Below are 22,124 nucleotides of genomic sequence, written 5' to 3' on the forward strand. Positions count from 1 at the left end.
GGTATGTGATTCCTCTTAAAATAATGTGGATTTCTACAAATATATGTTGTAGAATTCTTAGTAGGTGCAGTCATTAACAGATGTAACCCTCCTCATTTCTTTCCAGTTTAAAAAGGTGGTAGTCATTGATATATTTGGAGGATATATGTACAAGTCATCTGACACTGGGAGTATTTATTTTAAATACTGATATTATATAGACAACCAACTACTTGTGTTTGCATGAAAACATGTCGTGCATGCACCAGTCTGTAGAGAATATGCATTTGACTGCAGGAGTTACATGAGAATATAGGTCAGTGTAGGCTCTTTGGTTGTATGTGATGTGTGAGACAAGCATGTTTTCTCTAGCTGCGTTTCTCTTCATACCACCACCCCCCCAAAAATAAAATAGTTGTTTGAATGACCAATGATACCTGTCCAACTGCTTCGTCTTTGTTGCAAACAGCACGGCTGGGAGGTGTGCTGCAGCTCCGGTGTGGCAGGTAGTAGCACAGAGAAGGTGCATAACCTCCTGCACTGTTCAGAAGAGACACAAATTTCTCAGGCTGAACTGTGCAGCCTCTGGTGATGGCTCCAAATCTGGACTGCTTAAAAAAGCCCATTTAAACACAGAAATTTGTCTTTACTTCAAGGGCTAGTCTCATTTTTGCAGCTGGCATACAAGTTCAGATATTTTCCAGTGTTCTAAGTATCTGGCAGTCTTTTCTGCATGCAAGGCAGTGAACCTATTCTCGTGCCTCATTTCACTTGCTCCTTTTGCTGTTAAGGAACCACAATCTTAAGAGAAGAAAAGCTTAGTTGTGTAGAGTACATAGTATAAAAGGATTTTAATGTTTTTGGTTGTTTGACACGTATTATAATGAAGCGTTGCAATTTGCTGCCTTTCTGAAACCTTAAATATGATTTGAATCCAGTCTTCCTTTCTGTTTTCTCCCTGTGTTTCATAGTGAGTCTGTAACTGTAGTATTATTTTAATATTACCATTTTCTTAGCTTTAGAATAAGGTAATATTAAATGAGTTTTGAAAGGATATATATGACTAGAAGGTTTAAAATACTGAGCATATAGTAGAGTCTTAAATAAATTTGGCATGTTTCTTTTCCCTTTAAGCAAATTCAGGCAAATTTGAGCTTTTGAGTACTTAGGCTGATCTGTCTGCTGTTCCATGAAACTGGATTGTGCTTGCCCAATTTTCTGCATAGTTAAAATATTTTGAACATAGCCTATTTTGATGTAACTTCATTTGAAATATCTGCCTAATGGAGAAGTCTTAATGGAATACTTTAATAGCCCAAAGTGGTTACCTGCAAATGCTCCAGTGTATTTCAGTCAATTACAAAGAAAGGCAATATTTAATGTTGGAGTGAAGCTAGATGGTGTAATGAACTGGCAGATTGCCAGCTTGATCTTCTCCACAGGAGAATTTGTATTAATGTGATGCTTTTCATTTGTTCTCCAGAAGGTCAGCAGTAATACGTCAATTGGAGTTAAAATTTCCACTCTGTGCAGTACAGGTTTATGGTCAGATCATTCTTGTGTATTAGCATATAAAGTATCAAAGAGATTATTTTAGCGATTTCATGTCAAGAATAAATAGGAGGTGGGTTGGTATTGGGAAGAGAGCCTGAGAGAATTGTCATCGAAATAGGCCCTGTAAGGCTGAATCTGGATTTCAGCCACGGAGATAAAGAAAATGGGGCACATTAGAGCTATTAGTGAAAGGAGAGGTGGTTAATAACTGTGGATGTTACTTGTAGTGCATTCATTACAAGGGCCCTAGATTATTCTTTAGGTTGTCATCTTTAAAGATTACACAGTAAAATATAAGGTGCTTAGATGTTCCTGATATTTACCTTTGGTGCTTGTTCGCAAGCCTCACGTTCAAACTTTTATTTCTGACTATTGAAAGGGGCTTTTTACAGTGGGATTTGTATAGTTCTTGTATTCAGAAGACCTTCATCTAGAAAACAAATGAGTCACTGAGGTTACTGTTAAGGTGTGGACAAATTTGTCTTTCTTCCTTGCATGTTTGTAATCGTGTGTTCCTCCAATTCCTATACTCTGCTGTTTCTGTTCCTTATCACTGTCTTCTGTTCATCTGCTCTGGGCCTCAAGTAAAGCGAGGATACGAAGGCAGGCATGAGTGGTAAGGAGCTGTGGCACTTTGCATGCAGTAGGGCCGACATTACTGCAGTAGTATATATGTTGAGTGAGGTGTTACAAACGGGCATCATGATAAATGGTACAGACGTGAGGGGCACTGGGGATGCCATGGAACATGACTGCCAAACTCTGTGCCTCTGTTTGCTGCCATTCAAAGAAAGCTGTTGACTTGATTTCCCAAGGTTTCTAATGCTGTGTCACTTTGTCTTTTGGGTGGACGGTGTTGAGAAGAAAGGTCTTGAACTTCTGTAACTGAAAGATTGTTTCAAGCAACATATTTAAAATATAAGTGAATATTTGAGGTCCAAGTTTCCATCCTGAATTTGAGTCACTTGGCAAGTCACAATGTTTTAGGTGAAGTTTTGGTCTGTGGAGGTGTGTGCTGGAAATTGGCTACGATTCTGGGGAAGTGACTGTTAGTGTGACTCATAACAGAAAACTTCCTATAGCTCTACCAAAGCAAAGTGAAGATTTTTATCAGGAGAAAACCAGAAATGGAGGTCACAATACAACAAAATTGAGCCCAGAGAAGACAGAGACCAGTCTCCATCTTGTGTGTCTTTTAGATTAAAAGAACTTTATTTCAATCAAAGTGTTGGTAGGAACGAGGTTTGCTTGTGCATCTTCTTTTGACTCTGTCCACTGTAACCATTAACATTCTGAGCTACTTTTAGTGTGTGTTAATTGAGCTGCAATAATTGAACCATTCTTGCTGTACGGAAGGAAGTTAGCATTGTTACATTGAGATAAACATGATTCATTCTTTTCTTATATGTTTAGATGAAATTTGGACTCTTTTTCTTTTCCCCAACTGTACTTCCTCTCTATTTAACTAATAAATACAAGATTAGTTTTTCAAGTATTGCTGATGAACAGCATTGTTTTCCGACTCACTTTCAAACACGCATTCTACATACAAATGTGCATTTGTGAAGGTGAAAATAGTAATTTAGAGAGTGTTGGGTTTTTCTTTAAGGAACAAAACAAAACAACAAAAAAAAACTCCAACAAAAATATCAGAGGCTTGGTATAGCTTTTCAGTGATAGATAGTAATGGGCAGTAGATAACTCTTGAGGTAAGGAAAAAAAAGGTAGTACTATTCAGAAGATCTTTACCAAAAAATGAAGATTTTTTTTTTTTTTAACTTTTCCCCATTAATATTAAAAATGTCCTTGTATTATTGACAGGAGAAAAACATGTACTACAAAATATTCAACCAGCAGGAAAATACATTTGCTCTGCCTCCAGGTTTTACTGTTCCATCATTTATTAAAGTATCTTTCCAAGTTGATATCTGCCCTATAATTTCAGTAGACCAGTTTTCAGTGAGAACACAGTTAAGGTCTATAATCAGTTAGAAAAACTGATATAGCAAAGTGTGGTTACCTGCAGTCTGTCTGCAGAAAGCAGAAAACACAGGTGGAGTGGCAGGTATTCCAGCCACCGCCTGGCAGAGGAGAAAGGATTGGTCACCGTCCAGTCCTGTCTGCTTTCTGCTGTCACAGGCATATCTTCATTCAGGTGCTGAACTGGATTAGGACGCTCTTCTGCTGAAATAACACTTCCTCATTATTTGCTACCCTCCATTACTGTTTTGATGGGTTTTGTTTGGGGTTTTTTAATCTTGTGTTTTTCAGGAGGGTTGGAAATGCTTTGTCTCCCCTTGCAGCTGCTGGGGAACAGGGAGTGAGCTGCCAGGAGCTGAGAGGCAGAGAGTTTCTTGTGCTTTACCTCTTAACATATGTTTATGCTTAAATATCTGCCAAACTGGGGCTTTAATAGTTCTCTTACTCCACTTATTAACGAGTGTGGAAGTCTAAATCTCACTTTTAAACATCTTGCGTAAGGTATTTATAGTACCTTTGTTAATACTTTTTATTCTTCCCTTGCTTCTCTATGACGCATGGGATCATTGGATGAATTGCTACTTTAAGTTTAATTTCTTCATAGGGTGCTTTTGTAGAGTGACAACTGGTTGGAATCTGTTCAGAAAAGACTTTGAACAGAAACATTTGTGCATGAGTGGCCTCAGGTTGTGTAGGAGTTGTAACACATCCTCCTTATGAGGTAGAGGCTGCAGCACAGGAAGTTGCTCAGAATTTTTTTCTTCTTTTTCAATTGCATCTTAATGGATTTATGCTGCCTGAATTTGTCAGACACCCTATGGAGTTAGAAGGGTCATTAAAAAGCAGAAAATAAATGTTTAAATGCTCTGAAGTCTCTTCTGAACAGCAACTTTTGTGGCATGAAACACTTAAAACAACAATGGAGGCCAGGAGGGACCTCTGGAGGTTCCGTCCAGCTCCTGGAAGGGCTGAGGCTGCAGCTGGGGCCATGTCCAGTAGAATTTGAGGCATGGGAAGAAGGCCCATCACTTTTCAGGGGGCATGTGGGCATGTGGCTGTACTTAGCAACCCCCGTGGCATCTTTGCATCCAGCCAGAATTTCCCTCAGCGAAGTTCTCCAACCCTACAAGCAGCTTTGCCACCTCTGTCAGAGCTCACTTTTGTTGGGTCACTTTCTCTTGTGGCAGAGGGTCCCAAACCACATGTGGTACTAATCCATCTGGATTACACATCCCAGTGTGTGTGAGTGCCTCCTGGGTGGAAATACTCAGATGCCCCACAAAATTGCTGACTGTACTTTTGCTGGTGCACGTTCTTTCCACATGTAATGGCATTTCCCTTCTCTTAGGAAATACAGACAAGTTAAACTGACTAATATGAAAGTGAAGATAATGGTGCTTTGTAAAATGTAATCTTTCTAAAACTAGGGAAAATTTTTAATTCCACTTCTTGACTGATTTTTCTCAGTATTATGAAGGCTGAGTTTCTAGGTGGTTTGGATAGTTTGTGGTTAAAATGATCTTGTATTGGTTGAGAGCTCTTTAGCATCTCATAGGAGATTTTGATAGCATGAAAACTAAATTACCTAGTTGCAGGTCTTCTAAGTTTAGTGCTAGAACTAAAATATGTATTGTTTATTGTTTCAGACGGTGGTGTATATAACTTTGTCGGAGAGTTTTGCCTTTCACTGCCTGGATCCTTTTAACAGTGTGCCAAAGGTGAGTGATTCAAGTTCAGTGGTTATTTTCGAAACTAAAGATAACAAGCAAACTGGGTGTATTGCTTGGTTTTGGGTCTTATATGGCGGTGTAGTTGTGATTTTTTTTTTTTTTTTTGGCTGCTGGGTGAATGATTAAATTGACGATACCCCAACACTAAATAGCAAGTCTTTTTCTGTCAGTGATCTGGGACAAATCAGTTCTAGCTCTTACTTCAGAAAAAAAAAAAGGCAAACAAGAAAAAATTATAGGCTCAGACTATTAATTAAGCACTAGATATTGTTTTATGGCTCCTGTCTCCTGCTACCTACTGCTTTGACTTGGGACATTTTCCCCCATGTGCCATGGTGGTGTGGGAAGTATGTAGGAGTAGCAGCCAGACATAGTCTGTGGTGGAACAGGCATAATATTACTCCTTGATTGAATTCTAAAAACTAGGTAATAACTTTGAGAGTATTGAGAGTAAAGTATTGAGTACTGAAGGTATGGAAAAGGGTTTTTGTGTTTTCTGTGGGAACAGAACAGAATGGCATTCAATTTATAGAGAGTATCTTAGGCTGGTGCTGAAGACCTGAAGTGGCCTAGTAAAGCTGATGTTCCCATAGTATTCTTTGTGTTAATCTGGCTATCTTCTTTCTGTTAATTTGTGTAAATTTCTAGTAACTGTACTTGATCTCTGTGGCTTCATAGTGATTTATCAACAGAAACTCATTACAACTGTACTGAAACATAAAAGCAAAATGGCAGAACACTGAATGAATGTCCAGCATTGTAGTGGCTGCAGCATGGAGCAGAAAAGTCAGAATCTTAACTTCATTCATTACTGTACCAGGTGGATTTATTATTTCTTACTCAAATTCTCTGTTTATAAAATAAAAGTAATGTTACCTTCTTCAGCGGGAAGTTGTGGTCTAATTATTGACGTTTTGGAACCTTCAAATAAAAAGGAATATATGAAGTCCTTGTGTGCCTTGATAGTTGTTGTGAGTTCTGTTAAATACTTGTTCAGTGAAGTGTTATGAGATGTTGAAATTAGACTTAATTTGTTCAATAAAGTGCAGGTGAACCAGTTAGAATTAAAAACACAATCCAGTCTTAACTATAATGTCTCCGTTTTTGGAAATGATTCAGTTTCCTTCAAACTGAAAAAGAAATTCTGAAGTACTAGGGTAGAATCTCTGAGATAATGGGCTTTTGTGCTATATTTTCAAATTATCTGATATATGTCTTTAAATGTATTAAAAAATTTTATAACCCTGGCTTTTCTAACTAGTCAGAGTGTAGGTATTTTTCTGTGATTCAATATGTTTGTAGTTGTTAATTTTTGACGTTTTTAAATTCAAGGAAAGCAATACCTATTCTAAGTGTTTGATATGAGTTAGTTATGGGAAACTTTGATTCTGACAGTTATGAAGAGAATGAAAGGTATGTGCTGAGTAGATGTCTGGATTCCTTTCCCTTAAAAAAAATTAATCTTCTGTAATTATGCCAATTATCCCAGGTGCTTAAAATGTTGATTTTTAAGCCTTTGAATGGAACTTTAGTATTACTTAAATATATTTACAAACATTTAGTATGATAAATGAATTTGTAGAATGCTTCTCATTATGTTATGCTAGCGGCATAGCCTGTAATTGTGGACAGTAGAGAAGAGCACTCTCAGCCCACTCCTACAGTTCCATAACCACAGGTATACACCCCAAATAAACTGATCTTCCCTGAATTATGTCCTTTTATTACTTTCTGGTTTAACCTTTTCTTTACTCAATTTTTCTGTTTCTCTTTGTAGTAATTATAGTTCTTTGCTTGAAATACAGTCATGTTTTAATTTACTAATAATATGAAAATTGATTGAGAATCAATTGTCTATTTTTTCCAGCTTTGATAGCTTCAGTTGCAACTCATGGTTGTAAGTTATCAACAGTACGTTACAACCCACAAATGGCCTTTGCAGTGTGCTTAAACTGCAGTCCATATGGATTCCTCGTCAGAGAACACTGCACAGCTTTCATCAATATGTGAAAATTCATTTCAATTAAAATAAAACAATGACCACGTTTTTCCTGGTGGAAGTAGTTTTATGGTATGATAACCAGTATGGACTTTGGCTGTCTTGTTATCCAGAGTGTCTCTTTTTCTAAGCCAAAAATACTTTGCCTGCTGGAAAGAATCTAGCATGTTTCTCATGAATATAGCTGAGTTAATGTATGTAAAATAGTTACACTTGGGTACGAATTAGCTCGCTCATGTATATTAGTGAACTGAGTATAAAACAGTCAGTGACCAACCTTGGTGTCTTAACCAGTGTTCAGAGGAATGCCACTGACAGAACAGGTTATTGAGCCCCTGTTTCTGTGGTTTCTAAATAAATATATCCAGGTGTTCCACCAGTTTCTGTTAGAAGATTTAAGTATGCACTGCACTTTTGAGGGACAACTGATGTGACTTAGAATATGATCTTGAAAAACACTTAAAAATAGCTTAAGCAGTTAAGCTACATCACAGGGAGGGTGTCCTGAGATGCTGAACGTGTTTGTGACTTCGGTGAGTTACATAGAGTCAAATGTTGGGGCAAGTTGTCTTGATGCTTTTGGGATGTGGGGTCCAGGAGCAGTCCTTGTGCCAGCACAGTGTAGTTCCATAGGGCTGTATCGGTGCAGGGGGAGGGGTGGTCATCCCAAGCCCTCCTGAAGGAAGAAGCAGATTAGCAGCTGAGGCCACTGAGTTATTCCAAGGTGTGACTGCCCCATAAAGAAGCATTTGTCATCTGCATGAGTGTAACATTCCATATTCAAATGATATGTATTGCCTCAAATCTATTATGATATTAAAAACAGTTGGGCTTGTAATGAATGTGAAGAAACTGTTCGTGTAGTTAGTCTTGATCAGTATCTGGTGAATGGTTTTGTGTGTGTTATCTAGTGGGACACTCTGGGTAACTGCTGAAATCGGTGAATTTCACAGAACAGAAAAATACTTAAAGGTTAGTGTGGGATATTTCTTGTGGAATTCTGTTTCTAATAACTTGGTTAACTAATCTTGGATTACAATTAATGTTTGCACTGTAGTAACAAAGCTCCAATTGTACTAAGCAGAGAGGACTGAGAAAATGAACTTGTCCTGTTGTTTATTTTTTAAGCCGACAGCAACATGAAGTATAGAATAAATAATATGCGTACCGATACAAACCTTTTACGGTATATTTTTCTTTCCCTGATTTTAAGTTTGAGAGTCTCATTTGAAGATATCACAGGTTCCTTGCAGTCTTTTGGGTTTAATCCCCGCTTTGCTTTGTGCTATCTCTTCCAACCCTTTTGTTTCAGGGATCACCTGCAGCAATCATCCCTCCTTATTTTGGAGACTGTTGTCTTCCTTAGCTGCTTGTAGTTGTTCCACATAATAGAGCCTCTGTGCAGCTTTTTTTCTACCTGCTCCATCATCCTCTTTTATCACCCCTCCTTTCTTTTAAGTGATCCTTCTGCTTTTTGATTCAGCAGCTGTATGCATAATGCTTCCAGCAGGTCCCCTGCTACTGTCATTGCTACTCACATGGGGGTTTTTTCCTCACTACTTTGAGTCCTCACATTTTTTTAGCACATCTTTTTCTTGTGACAGCTTGTTTCACTTCTTCCTACTAACAATTTAAAATTTACCTCTAGCCTGATTTTTTTTTCTGGTGTACAATACTGATGTTTTAGCAGACGTGTTCCTATGTGCAAGTAGCTAAAGCAGGTGATATCGGAGAGATCATTTCCCAGTAGGAAGTTGGGGGATCCAGATTTTCCCAAAAGGCTGATTTTGAATTCTCTATCTTGCACTAAAATCTGTAGCTCTTAGCACATTCCCTGATAAGCTCAGTTGTCTCATACCATTAGTTCTCAGGTTATCACATACCAGCCCAAAAAATGCTGTTGAATGAGGGTTAGACATTTCTTCATATTTGATCTCTGAATTTGTTTTTCAAGATTAAACAGTCAGAGGATTAGTTTTCCTTTCTTAGTTCTCCCTGAAGATTACTGAATGGTATTTTCTGCCAGCCCTGGATTTGCATAGGATCTGGAAAGGTCTGTCCCATTATTGCTAGGGAGAGTACTGGTTCATTATGATGAAAACCAGCGTGCTCGGTAAACTAAAGCATTTATCTCAAAACAAAAGGGTGTGACATCCTTGAGTTTACTTGAATGTTTTGACTAGAACTACAAACCTTGTGTGTGTGTGTGTATGTTTATAAAACTGATTTTGAAACTAGCTCTCATAAGCAAGGCTTTGACAGTTGTGCTCCTTAGAAATCAAATTTATCGTCCAAGGGATAATGGAAACTTGCAATTGCAGCTGCTGACTTGTGCTTCAGGCACTCTTTAGGTGCATGGCTGCTGTAACACACTTTCTGACTGCAGTAAATTACTGAGACTTCCTGAAGTCTTGGCCTGTGAGCTGTAGGCCTTCCATGTAACTGCTAACACACCATTTTGTGGCCAAAATGGGGGTGTATCATTTGTGTGCTGGGTTTATGTCCATTGTGTGAGGAGAAGCTGCTGCTTCATATTCTTAGGGAAAAAAAGTGGCAGCAGAGAGATCAGAAGCCTGCTGGTTGTTGTGACCTGTTCCCTGCCTGTAGTTTAGCAGAAGTGAAGGAAAATGACAACTCACAGGTCAGACTAAGGATTCTGGCCTGTAGGTGGTGGTTGGACATCTCCACATCCTGAGTCAGTACCCTAAGTAATCATGCAGAATTCTTAAAAATAAGAGAAACAAAAACTGAGGGCAGATTTTGATGCAATGACATAATGCTGCTTACCTTTATGGACTGTGGCTTGGTTTCAAGGTTGAGTTTCTTGAACCCAAATGTATTTATTACACACTAGAGGAGCAGGAACAAGGCATCAAATAACACTTCAGACCAAGACCTGTTCCTCAGAGCTTAATGTTCAACAAGAAGCTTAAGAACAAGAACAAATAAAATAAAAATTCTTGGTATTAGTCACTTGAAGTATTCAGAGGTTCTGTGGTGCAGGAAAGGAGAAGGGATCTCTCTTCTGTAAGTTCTCCCTGAGGTCCAGGGAGGGAGGGGATACCTGTACCTTCCCACTTCTCCCTATTCTCTTTACTTTTTGTTTCTCTATTTTCTATTTTATTCTGTATTATGTTGAGGTGATTTGAGAATTTTTATCTTCTACTTCCAGTGCGGTAAGAGATTGTAACTTGCTGCTCCTTTAATATATTGCTCCATGGCTCCTAATATTTGTGTATGAATTTTCTTTTAAAAACCATTTTCATTGCGACCTGATGCAGATTTGATAACACTGTTGACCTCTCTCAGTAAGGTCTGAGGTAAGGAAGAAATTGTCTAATTCTGTTGTAATATTACTTAGAACAGGGTTGTGGTGTGTTGCTCTTGGATATTGACTACAGGTAAGACAAGAAGCTGTCAAGTGTTTTATATGGCTCTCAGCTAAACTGGTGTATGGGACGGATGGCATAGTCATTTTTATTGAAAATTGATAGCAATATAAAATTCATAATATGTATTAATTTAGAAGGAATGAGAACTCTGTGGCTATACTTCCACATTTCAGACCTGTGGTTTTGAGCCTGATTTTCCTTTATGTGATCTTTGTTCTAGTACAGTTTCTCTCCATGTCTGGAAATTATTTGGCTGCTATTATTTTCCCTTCATATTTGTTGATGCATTTTATTGTTATCTGGTGGGAGTAAGGAAGAAAATGTGTCTGTAAGCATGTCAGGATGCAACATCAGTGTAAGAGTGCATAATATTTCTGGATGAAAGGGAATTTGATGTAGCAGCCAAAGGAAAATGTTTAATTTTGAACCAATTTACTGCACGGAGATTTTATTCAGAAAAAGTAAGCTGTGGAGGAATTTCTGACAGAAGATAAAAACACTAAAAGTTTTAAAGGAGTTTGGAAACACTCAGTTTTGTTAAAGCACTGGAGATGAGAGGAGGAATAAAGGAAGATGAGAGTCCAGTGTGTCACCAGGCTATGTTGGTCCCTGTTGAATGTATATTTTGCTCTGAGAAATTTAGATTTAATTGCTTATTCTTGGTTTTGGGTATCTGTTTCTATGAAAAAAGTCAGATATTTCTGCAGTAAAAATTTAGTTTCAGAATGCCTTATCCTTTTGAGCAGCAGTGCTGGTGCAGTGGAAAATCGTGTTGAGATAATAGCAGTGGAACAACTTTTTAGATTGTCTGTGTAAGCTGTCTTAGAGCAGCTGGCACCTGAACGTAAGAGTTCAGAATAGGGAGCATCTTCCTAACACGCTTACAGCAGCCTGTGTTCTCTGGAGAATGCCTGGCAGAAGGGTTTCAGAAAATCCTCTTTCATCCTTTCCCCCTTTGGTGAATGGTGCTTCCCTCTTGGCTTCGTGTCCCTCCCCATCGACTGAGGAATTAACAATAGCTAGCTGCTGTAATTGTGTGGCAGAGCATTCACAAGTACAATTTTTGGAAGAGGACCTCATTTGAACTGGAGGAAGATAGGTTTGATTGAGATAATGAATGCTGCCAACATTCAGGACCAAAAATGTTGTCTTGATTTTAAATTTAAAGCATTTTTGAAGAGTTATAGGGTAAGTAATTTTGAAACCTGTTTTATTTGGGCAAGTGTGGGGGATAGTGTTTCCTCTGCACTTGTGTTTTGGGAGCAATGAGAGGATTCCTGCCTTGACTCTGAAGTTCTGTTAGAATAAATATCTCTGGGGGAAGACTGGGATTGTTGTTTCTTGCCTGGGCTTATACTGTCTTGGTTGTATAGCATTAGCACGCGGTCAGTGTGATGGTCAAGAGACTTATGAAGCTACAGCATTCACTGTCATTTCATGCAAGATCCAAGTGTTTCTTTATTTAAATTGTACTTTCTCTTGATAAATATCCTAGCAGGAAATTAAAAGCGTAGCTTTCTGAGTAACTATCTCATAGTCCAGTCTTCTTCAGGAACATGTACAGATTTATACAGGAATAAATTCAATGGTATTAGCTGTTTCTTAATGAAATCTAACCTTGTATCTCTCAAGCTGCCTCTTTAGTTACATACATAAGAACAGAATCAAGAATGGTATCTTACATCTAGTGATTATTTTTAGTTGTACTATTCAAAAACCCTGTTTCTAGAAAGTAGCTTTTTGCCTGAGAAGCTCTCCAAGCTCATTTACCCCAAATTCAGGTAAAAATCTATGGAACTTTACCTTGAGATTTAAATTATCTTGAGAAGCATCTAATTTTTTTTTTTTTTCACTGCTACAACGGAGATTTTTATATTGGATAAAAATTCTGGTGTGGGTGACTTGCTAATAAAAAATCCAAAAGTCTAAGAATTGATTCAATATTTGAAATTACAGTAAACTGAAAAGCTCACAGGAGGAGAGTCTGAACAGGGCCCTTAAATTACTTAGTACTGTATAAGTTAAAAAGTTTAAAATTGTTTTAATAAATGTATTTTTCACATTTTCCTACTGTTATGAGGTAGATTGAATGAGGGTTTTTGAAAAGCAGTTCATAAATTGCTTAAGACTATAAAGTGAACATTGTCTAGAAATGGACAATGTACTCTTTTTTTTTTTTTCTTTTTTTTTTTTTTTCCTTAAACAACTTTGGAAATAAATGGGTTTTTGAACTGAACAAACATCTCTTCCTCTTTCTAGTTAAAAAGTGAATGTATGATTTTTCCATTGGGGAACAGAAGGTCAGCAGTTCAATTTTATTTTCAGCATTTTATAGACAGTTTAAAGTGAAATCCCTTGAAAAGTAGGTAGCGGTGTTTCAAGGGATTAGCAGTAAAACTTAGCAATCCACACTGATTCTGAGCTTTGTCCTTCTGTGCAAGATCAAGGTTAAACTTCTTATGTCTGAGGACTGTTCTTTGTTTATACAATACATAAGTGTACTAACACTTCCAGTGAAAAATAACTCCTGCAGACCATTGAATGGTTGAGTTATGGGAAAAGAAGGAGCAATGGAAGCAAATCATTCAAATATTATTTGTAATCTTGAAAGAAATTCAAGGGTGTCTTCTTTACAAAATCTCAAGGTGTTCACCATGTCCTGAGTGCCTGGCTGCTTTAATTTTGAGGAGAGAAGGAAGATTTATTGATAGTGAGGATGAAAGTGCATGAACAGAGGTACACCTTATTTGTTCTTTCACAGAGCGTGTTTCACTAGTTTGTCATATAGATAATATTACCTAAATGTCCTCTCAGAAGAACCTCTGGTTTTTTTCCTGATCTTGTGTGCTTGACTTCCTCCTACCCCATTTTTGTAAGGGACTGTGGAAAGGTTGTTAGGTGTGAAATGGTTTGTAATTTTGTCTTGTGTAGGCACCTAAGATATGTTATATTCCTCCTGGACTTTCCCTTCTCTTTTATCTTGTTTGTTTTTGTTTTCATGTGTTTCTGAATAGAGAGGTAAACTTAAATGCTGTCTGCTGGGAGGAATGGAGAAAGCCATCCAGAACACCATCAGCAAACATTAAGTTTATCTGTGTCTCTGATTTAGATGTCTCTGACATCTGCAAAGACGTGACCATTAGTCACTGCTACTGTTTTAGAGGCGAGATGAGGTCTCTTTTCCAAAAGCTTCCTTTAGTGCAGATGAGTTGCTTATTAGCTACATGTTTTTTTCTGAAACTGCTTTTAAATGAATTCAGGAAAAGGTGAGCTGATGCTCTTTTCTGACTCTCTCGCTGTATTTAAATGTGAGACAGTTTGGGATTCTGTTTTATTTACTCTGTAGCCAAGAAACATAGTCCAGAAAAGTTGCCACCTCCCTGTTCGTCTCATGTTGTTTGCAACCAAAGGGTCTGAAGATGTCCTCAGTGGGGGTTTTCCCCATTCTTGTCTAGAATGTACCGTCACTCTTGATGGCAGTGCCTTCAAAATAAAGCAAGAAAAATCTTTTTGCACTAATAGTGGAAAAAAATCACCTCAGGTTGGGTCACCCACTGTAGCTGCACCTGTGTAGGTTTCTGATGGAGGCACAATCAAAAACTTCCAGCTGCTGCCAGCATCTTCCTGAGCCCTGCCTGCTGCTGGGGATTGCAACAACAGGAAAGGAAGGTTGAGAGCAGATGGCACGAGCACGTGGGGGCTAAAGGCTGGAGGGAGGGGTTCCTAGGAAAGGATGTTAGCTGACTCTCTGCCGTTGGAGTTGCTTTATATTCAGACATTTATTGTTTTTTCTCATCTTTCAACAAATTAAAACCAGCAAAATGATAACTCATGTTCCTCGTGTTTTCTGGTAAGAAGGGCATGAAAAGAATTTTGTATAGCCTTCAAGATATGGGGAAATACTTTCTACCAAAAATATTGTCTGGGTGAGGTGAAGTAGGAATAAAATCATCTAACTACAAAAATCCTTTCTCTTAGTCTTTTTTTGCTTGATCTCTAGCAGATTGCCAGTACTGTCTGTTAATCTTTGTCCTGTTTTCTGAATGACATAAAAATATATATTCCTTAAAAACAACATCCCCTCCACATAACACAAAACACACCTTCCAAACAAGCTGAAATATATTTGTTTGGGTTTTTTAATCTCTTAAGTTCTTATCCCATGTTTATGGAAAGACTTGAGGTAGGTTTTTCTTATAAGCCCTTTGCCCTGTCTGCAACCATACTCAGTCTCCACTTAGTAGTTAAAGACCTATTAGTGTTTTTTCTGTAACTATTATTACTATTATTATCTATCTTTTAAGCATAGATATGTTATAAGGCTCACAGTTAGTGCTGTGAAACTTTAACGTGAGTTGCTATAATACCATCTTGTTCCTGTAAAAATACCAGCCTTTTGTCCTTTGAAATAGAATTTTAAATTTAAATCATCTGTGAGACGCTAAAAACGAACACTGCCTACTTTATATAATAGGCATGCTGTTCCAAAAAGGCTATAGAAATATCCTTTTCAAGTAAAATATCAAAAGATTTTTAAAAACTTAGCTTCCTGAAACAGCGGAGTGCTTATCACAAAAATAGAAAAGATAGTACTTCGTATTACATGTCTTAAAGACTTTCACACTCATTAAGCATTTGTACCTTGAATTGCCCCAGATGAGGAAATTCTGTGGCATAGCAGTATTACTAACAAAATTTTTTAAAATATGGAATTGAGAGACTTAGATTGTGTGAAGGTCACAGCATGAAACGAGTGAATAGCATATGAAATTAGGGTGGTATTGCAAGATTAATAGAAACCCAGAACTCAGATTTGTGTTCTACTGATGCTGCAGCAGCCTACCTGGAAGGCTTTCTCTTTCCACCACTAAAGTTGGCAGGCTAAAGTATCTTTTGCTTTCATAGAATCATAAAATATTAAGGGTTGGAAGAGACCTTTAAAGATCATCTAGTCCAACAACCCCTGCAGTGAGCAGGAACATCTTCTAGTAGATCAGATTGCTCAGAGCCCTATATCTAGCCTGACCGTGCATGTTTCTAGGGAAGGGGCATCTACCTCCTCTCTGGGCAACCTGTTCCAATGTTTCACTACAGTCATTGTAAAAAATTTCTTCCTTATATCTAGTCTAAATCTACCCTCTTATTTTAAAGTCATCACCCCTTGTCCTGTACCAATAGGCCCTGCTAAAAAGTCTGTTCCCATCTTTATGGGGGTGCCCTTTACGTACTGGAAGGTGCTGTAAGGTCTTATCTTCTCCAAGCTAAACAACCCCAAGTCTCTCAGGCTGTCTTCATAGAAGAGGTGCTCCAGCCCACTGATCACCTTTGTGGCCCTCATTTGGACCACTCCAACAGGTCCATGTCTTTCCTGTGCTGAGGGCTCCAGAGATGAGCACGGTACTCCAGGTGGGGTCTCACCAGAGCAGAGTAGAGGGGCAGAATTACCTTCTTTGACCTGCTGGCCACACTGCTTTTGGTATAGCCCAGGATGCAGTTGGCTTTCTGGACTGCAAGTGGACATTGGTGGGCCATCCAGCCTTTCATCTACCAGTACTCCACAGTCCTTCTCCATGGGGCTGCTCTCAATTCCTTCATCCCTGAGCTTGTACCAATACCAGGTGTTGCTCTGACCCAGCTGCAGCACCTTGTACTTGGCCCTCATGAGGTGTCCACAGGCCCACTTCTCAAGCTTGTCCAGGTCCCTCTGGATGGCATCCCATCCTTCAGTTATGTTGATCGTACCACACTTAGTTTGGTGTTGTCTACCAAACAGACTTGCTGAGGGTGCACTCAATCCCGCTGTCTATATCGCTGATGAAGACATGAACAGTACTGGGCCAAGTATTTTTAGAGATCATTTGAAGCACTCCCTGCTTCATTTGGGCAGACTTATTTGTGTGACAGGATTAATGAAAACATTGGGAAGGAAGTTTTTTTACAAACTACTTTCAGTACATTCTTATATAAACACACGAAGATTTAATTTTTGTTGAATGATAAAATGCTGTACTGACTCCTTTGCAGGAAGGATGTATTTCTGGGTGTTTCTAATATGTATTCTCATTTTTCTTTGTGTCTTTTAAAAAGACTTCTAAGCCACTTAAAAGACAAAAAACAAGCTTAAGTTCTGTGCTCTATTGGAGCTTAGCAGAAATTCGTTACCACTAAACTAGTCTTGAGGTTTCCTGTTTGTAGTTCTTCTGCAATGCAAGGTGCTGGCATGAAGCTGCAGATGTATTAGAGATTGGGGTATCAGATACCTTGTGGGGCCAAGAGAGGCAAACATTGTTTAGCAGCTGTCAAAGGCATCCGGCTGCAGAAACAAACCCCAAACCTAGCAGCACTGGGCCCGCTAACAGTGTCAGGCCACACAGAGGGGAAGAGGTCTGAGGTGTGTGTGGGCAGGCAGCAAGGTCAAGTTATGTAGTTAGTACAGCTCTAAAATTACTGCTTAATTAGGGCTCATCCTTCACTTTTTCGAAGGTGTACACCCCCCTTATGTATCATGTAAAAACTTTGCACTTGCAGTGCCCACAGAAGTGGACCATGGCAGGGCTGTCTGGCCTGGGTGCACCAGCTGTAGTGCCTCTGATTAACGTTTCCACCTGGCTGTATCGCCCTCACTCTTTCATCTTAATTATGCCTTTCTGGTTTGACTTCCCCCTCTCCCCCCTCAGGTGACTTGAAAGGAAACCAAGTACTTTTTGCACCTAAGAAGAAACGTCCTGGTTACTGTCAGAAAGGCTCATTGTGCCTGCTAAGCCTCCCTTTGAAGTCACTCCTGCAATGCAGCTGGGGCTGTCCCTCAGCTGGTTGTTAAATATGTCCAGCTTGGGTAGATGGATAGACTTAAACAAAAAATAAGTGAAAAATGTACAATTTAATTTGTTCATGCCTCTCTTTCTTAAAACCTTTTTTAATAAGTTGCACATCCATAATCTTCTGGTATGCTGTATAGGGTTTTGGAGGGGTCCTTTGTCTCTTTATTGTTCTTTAGGGTTAGAGTTTGTCTGACTACTTAGCAGTGTTATCAAGGATGGTCCAGTTTATGCTTTCAAATTAGTGGTGCAACTGTAACTCCACAGAACAACTTCATTGCTCCATGTTTTCCTCAGAGTGGATGCAAACATTGTGGTAACTTTGTGGATGGTTTTGATATCTTGGGGTGTATTTGAAAGTATTTAACCTATTACTTTTATATGCTAGTTAATGGCAGAGAAGAAAATGGTTGTTATTGTAAAATAATCCAATAGTGTAGAAATAAGTATTAAACATTTTTTCTCCTACATCCACCTAATGTTCTATCCAACTCTTTACTTACTCTTTCGCTAATAATTAATTTATTCCAGTGTAAGTTAATACCTTTTTTGTAGTTCTTGATGAGCTGAACTACACTTCTTTTGATTCTTTTACTTTGCCTTTCGTGCCTTGAGCTTGTTGCTATCAGTTTTTCCTTTTCAAAGAAAGGACCAGGGAGAGGGGACACAAAAAACCTCTAGAGCTTTTTTCCTCACTTTTTGAACAGGTTATTATTTTAACCATATAATACTACTTTCATAAATACTAAATTGTCAGCATAGGTTGGAAATTGTAGTAAAACGTTTCTCCTTCTCAGTGGATTCATTTGTTTACATCTTTGTTCACGTTTATTTTTTACAACTTCCACTCATCTTTGCTTTCAGCTTTGGAAAACTGACCCTCCTAAAGCACCGACAGCAGCATCTATTGATTGTGACTGTGCCTTCAGTCTGCACATCAAAGCAAACTAGATAATAATTACTTTCACTAACTCAGCTATCACTTTTAGTTCTCTAATCAATGCATCCAAATAAGACCTAATAGTGAAATACCCCAAATTAATTGTCAAGCTTGTGTTAAAACAGTCAGCAATTTTAGGCTGCCCAGGTGTGTGGGAATTTTTTGATCAGGTAGTGGTTTGACACCTTAGAACTGCATAGCTGGATGATGAATGTTTGGTCACTGCAGCTATAGTCAACTTTCTTTAAAAGAGGAGTGGAGTAGTCTTACAATAATTTTTGTCTCTGTGACCTCTTTCCAAAGAAACACGTCCCTTGGGGCATACATTATATGCAGAAGTGTTAAACTGCAGAAGAGCAGTTAGACAAGTTGGCCTTTGTGATCCATCTCTATTTGTCCAAGCATCAGCAAACAGCTCAAGAAACAGAGCATGGGAAGGATTTTACTGGTTTTAACAAAGACCTGTGATTTGCCATAATTTGGGGCAGTTTGTTTACTCTTTTTAAACCTCTGCATTGTGAGATTTTCTTGTAGTAATCATTAGAAATATATCTTCCTTGATTTAGGCTAACTTTGGCCTTTGAATGAAAGAGATTATATTTTCCTGTTTTTTTCAAATGTATGCCACTGGAAATAGCTAAAAGTATGTCCAAGAGGTGTGTTCTTTTTCACAAGTGTTTATTTGAATTGACATTTCTGTTCTTTTAAATGCCTTCTGAGTTCTGTCTTTGTGTTTGGTGTTTTACTGATCCCCAAGAACTGAGTGAAAAATTTTCAAAGGTAGAGATGTGCTTTTTTGAAATCTCTCTATATGTCAAAACTGTTCATCCAGGCTGATTTAAAAAAATAACCACACACCCACAGACACAATAAAAAAACCAACTGTAAGTGAAAACAAAGCTGCAAACTTCCTGAAACACTAGGCAGGCTAACCAGAGATTGCATCATCATAAATAAGAAGGCTTCAGATTTAGAGTGTACTTCAGATTAAGTGATCTAATACAAGTTATTAATTGTAGAATACAGTAAGTACACCTGTTTACTATGAAGGAGGCCTCATTGAAAAGGAAATTTTTTAAATTTTCTGCAATTGTGCTACCTTAGAGGACCAAATCTTGTCTATTTTCTATAGCTTATGAAAGATCAACCAGGTGGACACCAGATAGCAGGCCTGCCTGGAGCACATACTGCAGGGTTCAAAACCTGTTTTGCTTTTCAGAGTTTGGGGGCAGGAAAAGAAGAGGTTGTTCAGCCTTCAAAATCTTAAGAGAAAACTGTATGTCATCAGCTAGCTTTTTGTTCTTGCAATGCAATTAACTAAATATCATACAGTAATTATGTCTTATTTAATATTGTATAGCAATTATGTGTTTCGTGTACATTGGTGTCACGTAAAAGCCTCTGTATCAATTTTGTCTCTTTCTTTCAGTGTGTCTTAGGAAGACGTTCAATTCCAGAGCAGTCTATTATATCAATTGGCACTGCCTATTTATAGAATTTTTTCTTGTTCCCTTGGTGAGGGATTAAATTTCAAGCATTACTGTCAGTAATTTTTCAGTCATGTTCCTTTTTGCAAAACAAATTGTGAACAAGGAGAGCAACTACTTCCTTCCTCACTGCATCTTTAAAACTCGAACATACCTCCTGTTTGCACTAACCTAACTAATTCTGACACAACCTTGAGCCTTCCTCCTGAGGGCAAAGTAAAAAGTGCTGCCTTTCTACCCATTGGGCCAGGGCATTAATCTAGTCGTAACGTTAACTTTTGTAAGTCTATAGGCAAAGATTCTGCTTCAGGTGGCATGCTGATATGGATCCTTTCTTTTTCATTTTTTGTGGGAGAAACACATTAGTCCTATATGTGGAGGGGGAGAGCAGTGTGGTGAAATCCTGGTTTGGTAAGAGAATGAGATCTGTGTAATAATTATATGTATTCAGATATTTAAAATTACACCAGCTAAGCAGATCTTTCACATGAAAAATCACTAGTAGATTTACAAGTTTTTCAGAGCAAATTCTCTTAACTACCTCTACATTTAAGTTTCCATAATCTCCAATATTGCCTGCATGGTTCAGTTTTAAGCATTGCTTCAAAATGGCATAGGTGGGGTTTTGTCTGTTTGGTTTTTTTCCCTGGCATTGCTAAACTGTTGAATCATTGATAGTTTATTAAACATAAACTTTTTCTTTCTGGACTTTCTTCTGATAAAGTCTATACCAGAGCTACAGTACTAGATATTCCACTGATGTCTGCCTTTATTCTGCCACAGGGTTAGTTGATGTTCCTGACCTGTGTGAGCAAGCTTTTGGTACAGTCATAACTGACTTGACTTTGCGCTGGGTTTTTGTTCACTGCCTTCCCAGCCAGGCAGATTTTTCAGTTTTCCCCTTTCTCCCAAGGGTGATTCTGTGTAGGAAAGTTTTCATGTGTGCTTCTGCAGTAGGGCAGCTGCCACTGAAGACAGGACTCCTCTTGTAACAAAATCTAAACTGGAGGGAAGAAACAAAATGGCTGAAAATACCTGAGCTCAATCTAAACTATATTAATTGTAATATTTCAGCAACTACAATGTCAGTAAAATGAATTAATTGGAAATCTTAGCTCTGCAAATGTGACAGGAAGAACCATATTGTCCTTGATGAAGAGAGCCTAGTGATGTAACCATGAGAAAATAATTTTAAGAATTTTAATGTATTTCCCTACATCTAAAAAAAAAAACCCCAATAAAATAAAATACCCCCAGCAAACAACCCTCCCAAAATTCAAAACAAACATCCCCCCCCCCAAAAAAAACCCCAAACTAAAAAAATAAAAACCCGACACAACTAAACTCCACACACATACATACAGTTTTAAATAGAGAGATGTTTAGCTGCAATTAACACTATGTATCTTGACTCTAAATCCTGTCCCCACTTGGAAAGAAAAACTTGTGCCATTGAGCATCTGGTAAAACCTGGACTACTTTACTGAAATGGGTTCTGTGTGAGCATGACATGAAACCTGGCTTCTTTATCCATCTGCCAAAATTGCATTGTGCAAGGGATCTGCTTGTGAAATGACATAATTTCTCAGACGTAGTGAAAGTTTTACACATCTACAATAACAGGAATTTAAGCAATCAAGTAGCTTTGAGCAACTTGTCCTGAGTGAATTTCACAGGACTGCAGTTGGTGTTGTCAGCCTTGATATGTTGTCTCTTCCTGTGCTTCTCTCCTCACCCAGCACCCTGGGGAAAGACTTGACAATCCCTCCAATAAGGGTAAATTTTTTATTTCTTTTTCTTCAGAAGTATAGGAAGAGTTTAATAGTTTTCCATCAGTCACTAGTCACATATTATTCCTAATGTGGTTTTTTATTATTAATATACTGTAATATTGTTAGATCATTTTAACTTTCCTGTGTTGTGAAAATAGCTTTTTTTAGAAGGGGAGCCTACTTAGTATCAACATCAACCAACTGCACTGATGATGTCCTATTTTTTTATGTTCTTCATGTCCCCAGGAATAGTAAGAATTGACCATTTTACAATTGCTGAGATAAAATAAACTAATCTAAATTGGAGAGATGGATTATATTGACAATGCCAGACTTTAGAACACGCTTGATTGCAGTCCCCCTGTGGCTACATCAGCTTATCGACCTGTAGGCTCTCTGTCCATTTTATGTCAGTCAGAAGGCAGAACAGTTTATTGGAGACTGAGGTCCAAAGCTCGGGTTCTCCTCTGTCA

The 22,124-nt window shown here is 38.2% G+C and overlaps 1 protein-coding gene across 3 annotated transcripts in view; it reads left to right on the forward strand.

The window, feature by feature from the left end:
- NCK2 (NCK adaptor protein 2) overlaps positions 1-22,124 on the forward strand; it is an 83,528-nt gene that overhangs the window by 26,686 nt on the left and 34,718 nt on the right. For all 3 annotated transcript variants that reach the window (XM_050333843.1, XM_050333842.1, XM_050333844.1), the window contains one exon: positions 5,160-5,231. The gene's annotated coding sequence lies outside the window, so the exon portion shown is untranslated. The remainder of the gene's footprint in view (positions 1-5,159; positions 5,232-22,124) is intronic.

This window comes from Myiozetetes cayanensis, unplaced genomic scaffold (assembly GCF_022539395.1).
Source record: "Myiozetetes cayanensis isolate MyiCay16 unplaced genomic scaffold, myiCay2020 scf5-8, whole genome shotgun sequence".
Classification (NCBI taxonomy): Eukaryota; Metazoa; Chordata; class Aves; order Passeriformes; family Tyrannidae; genus Myiozetetes; species Myiozetetes cayanensis.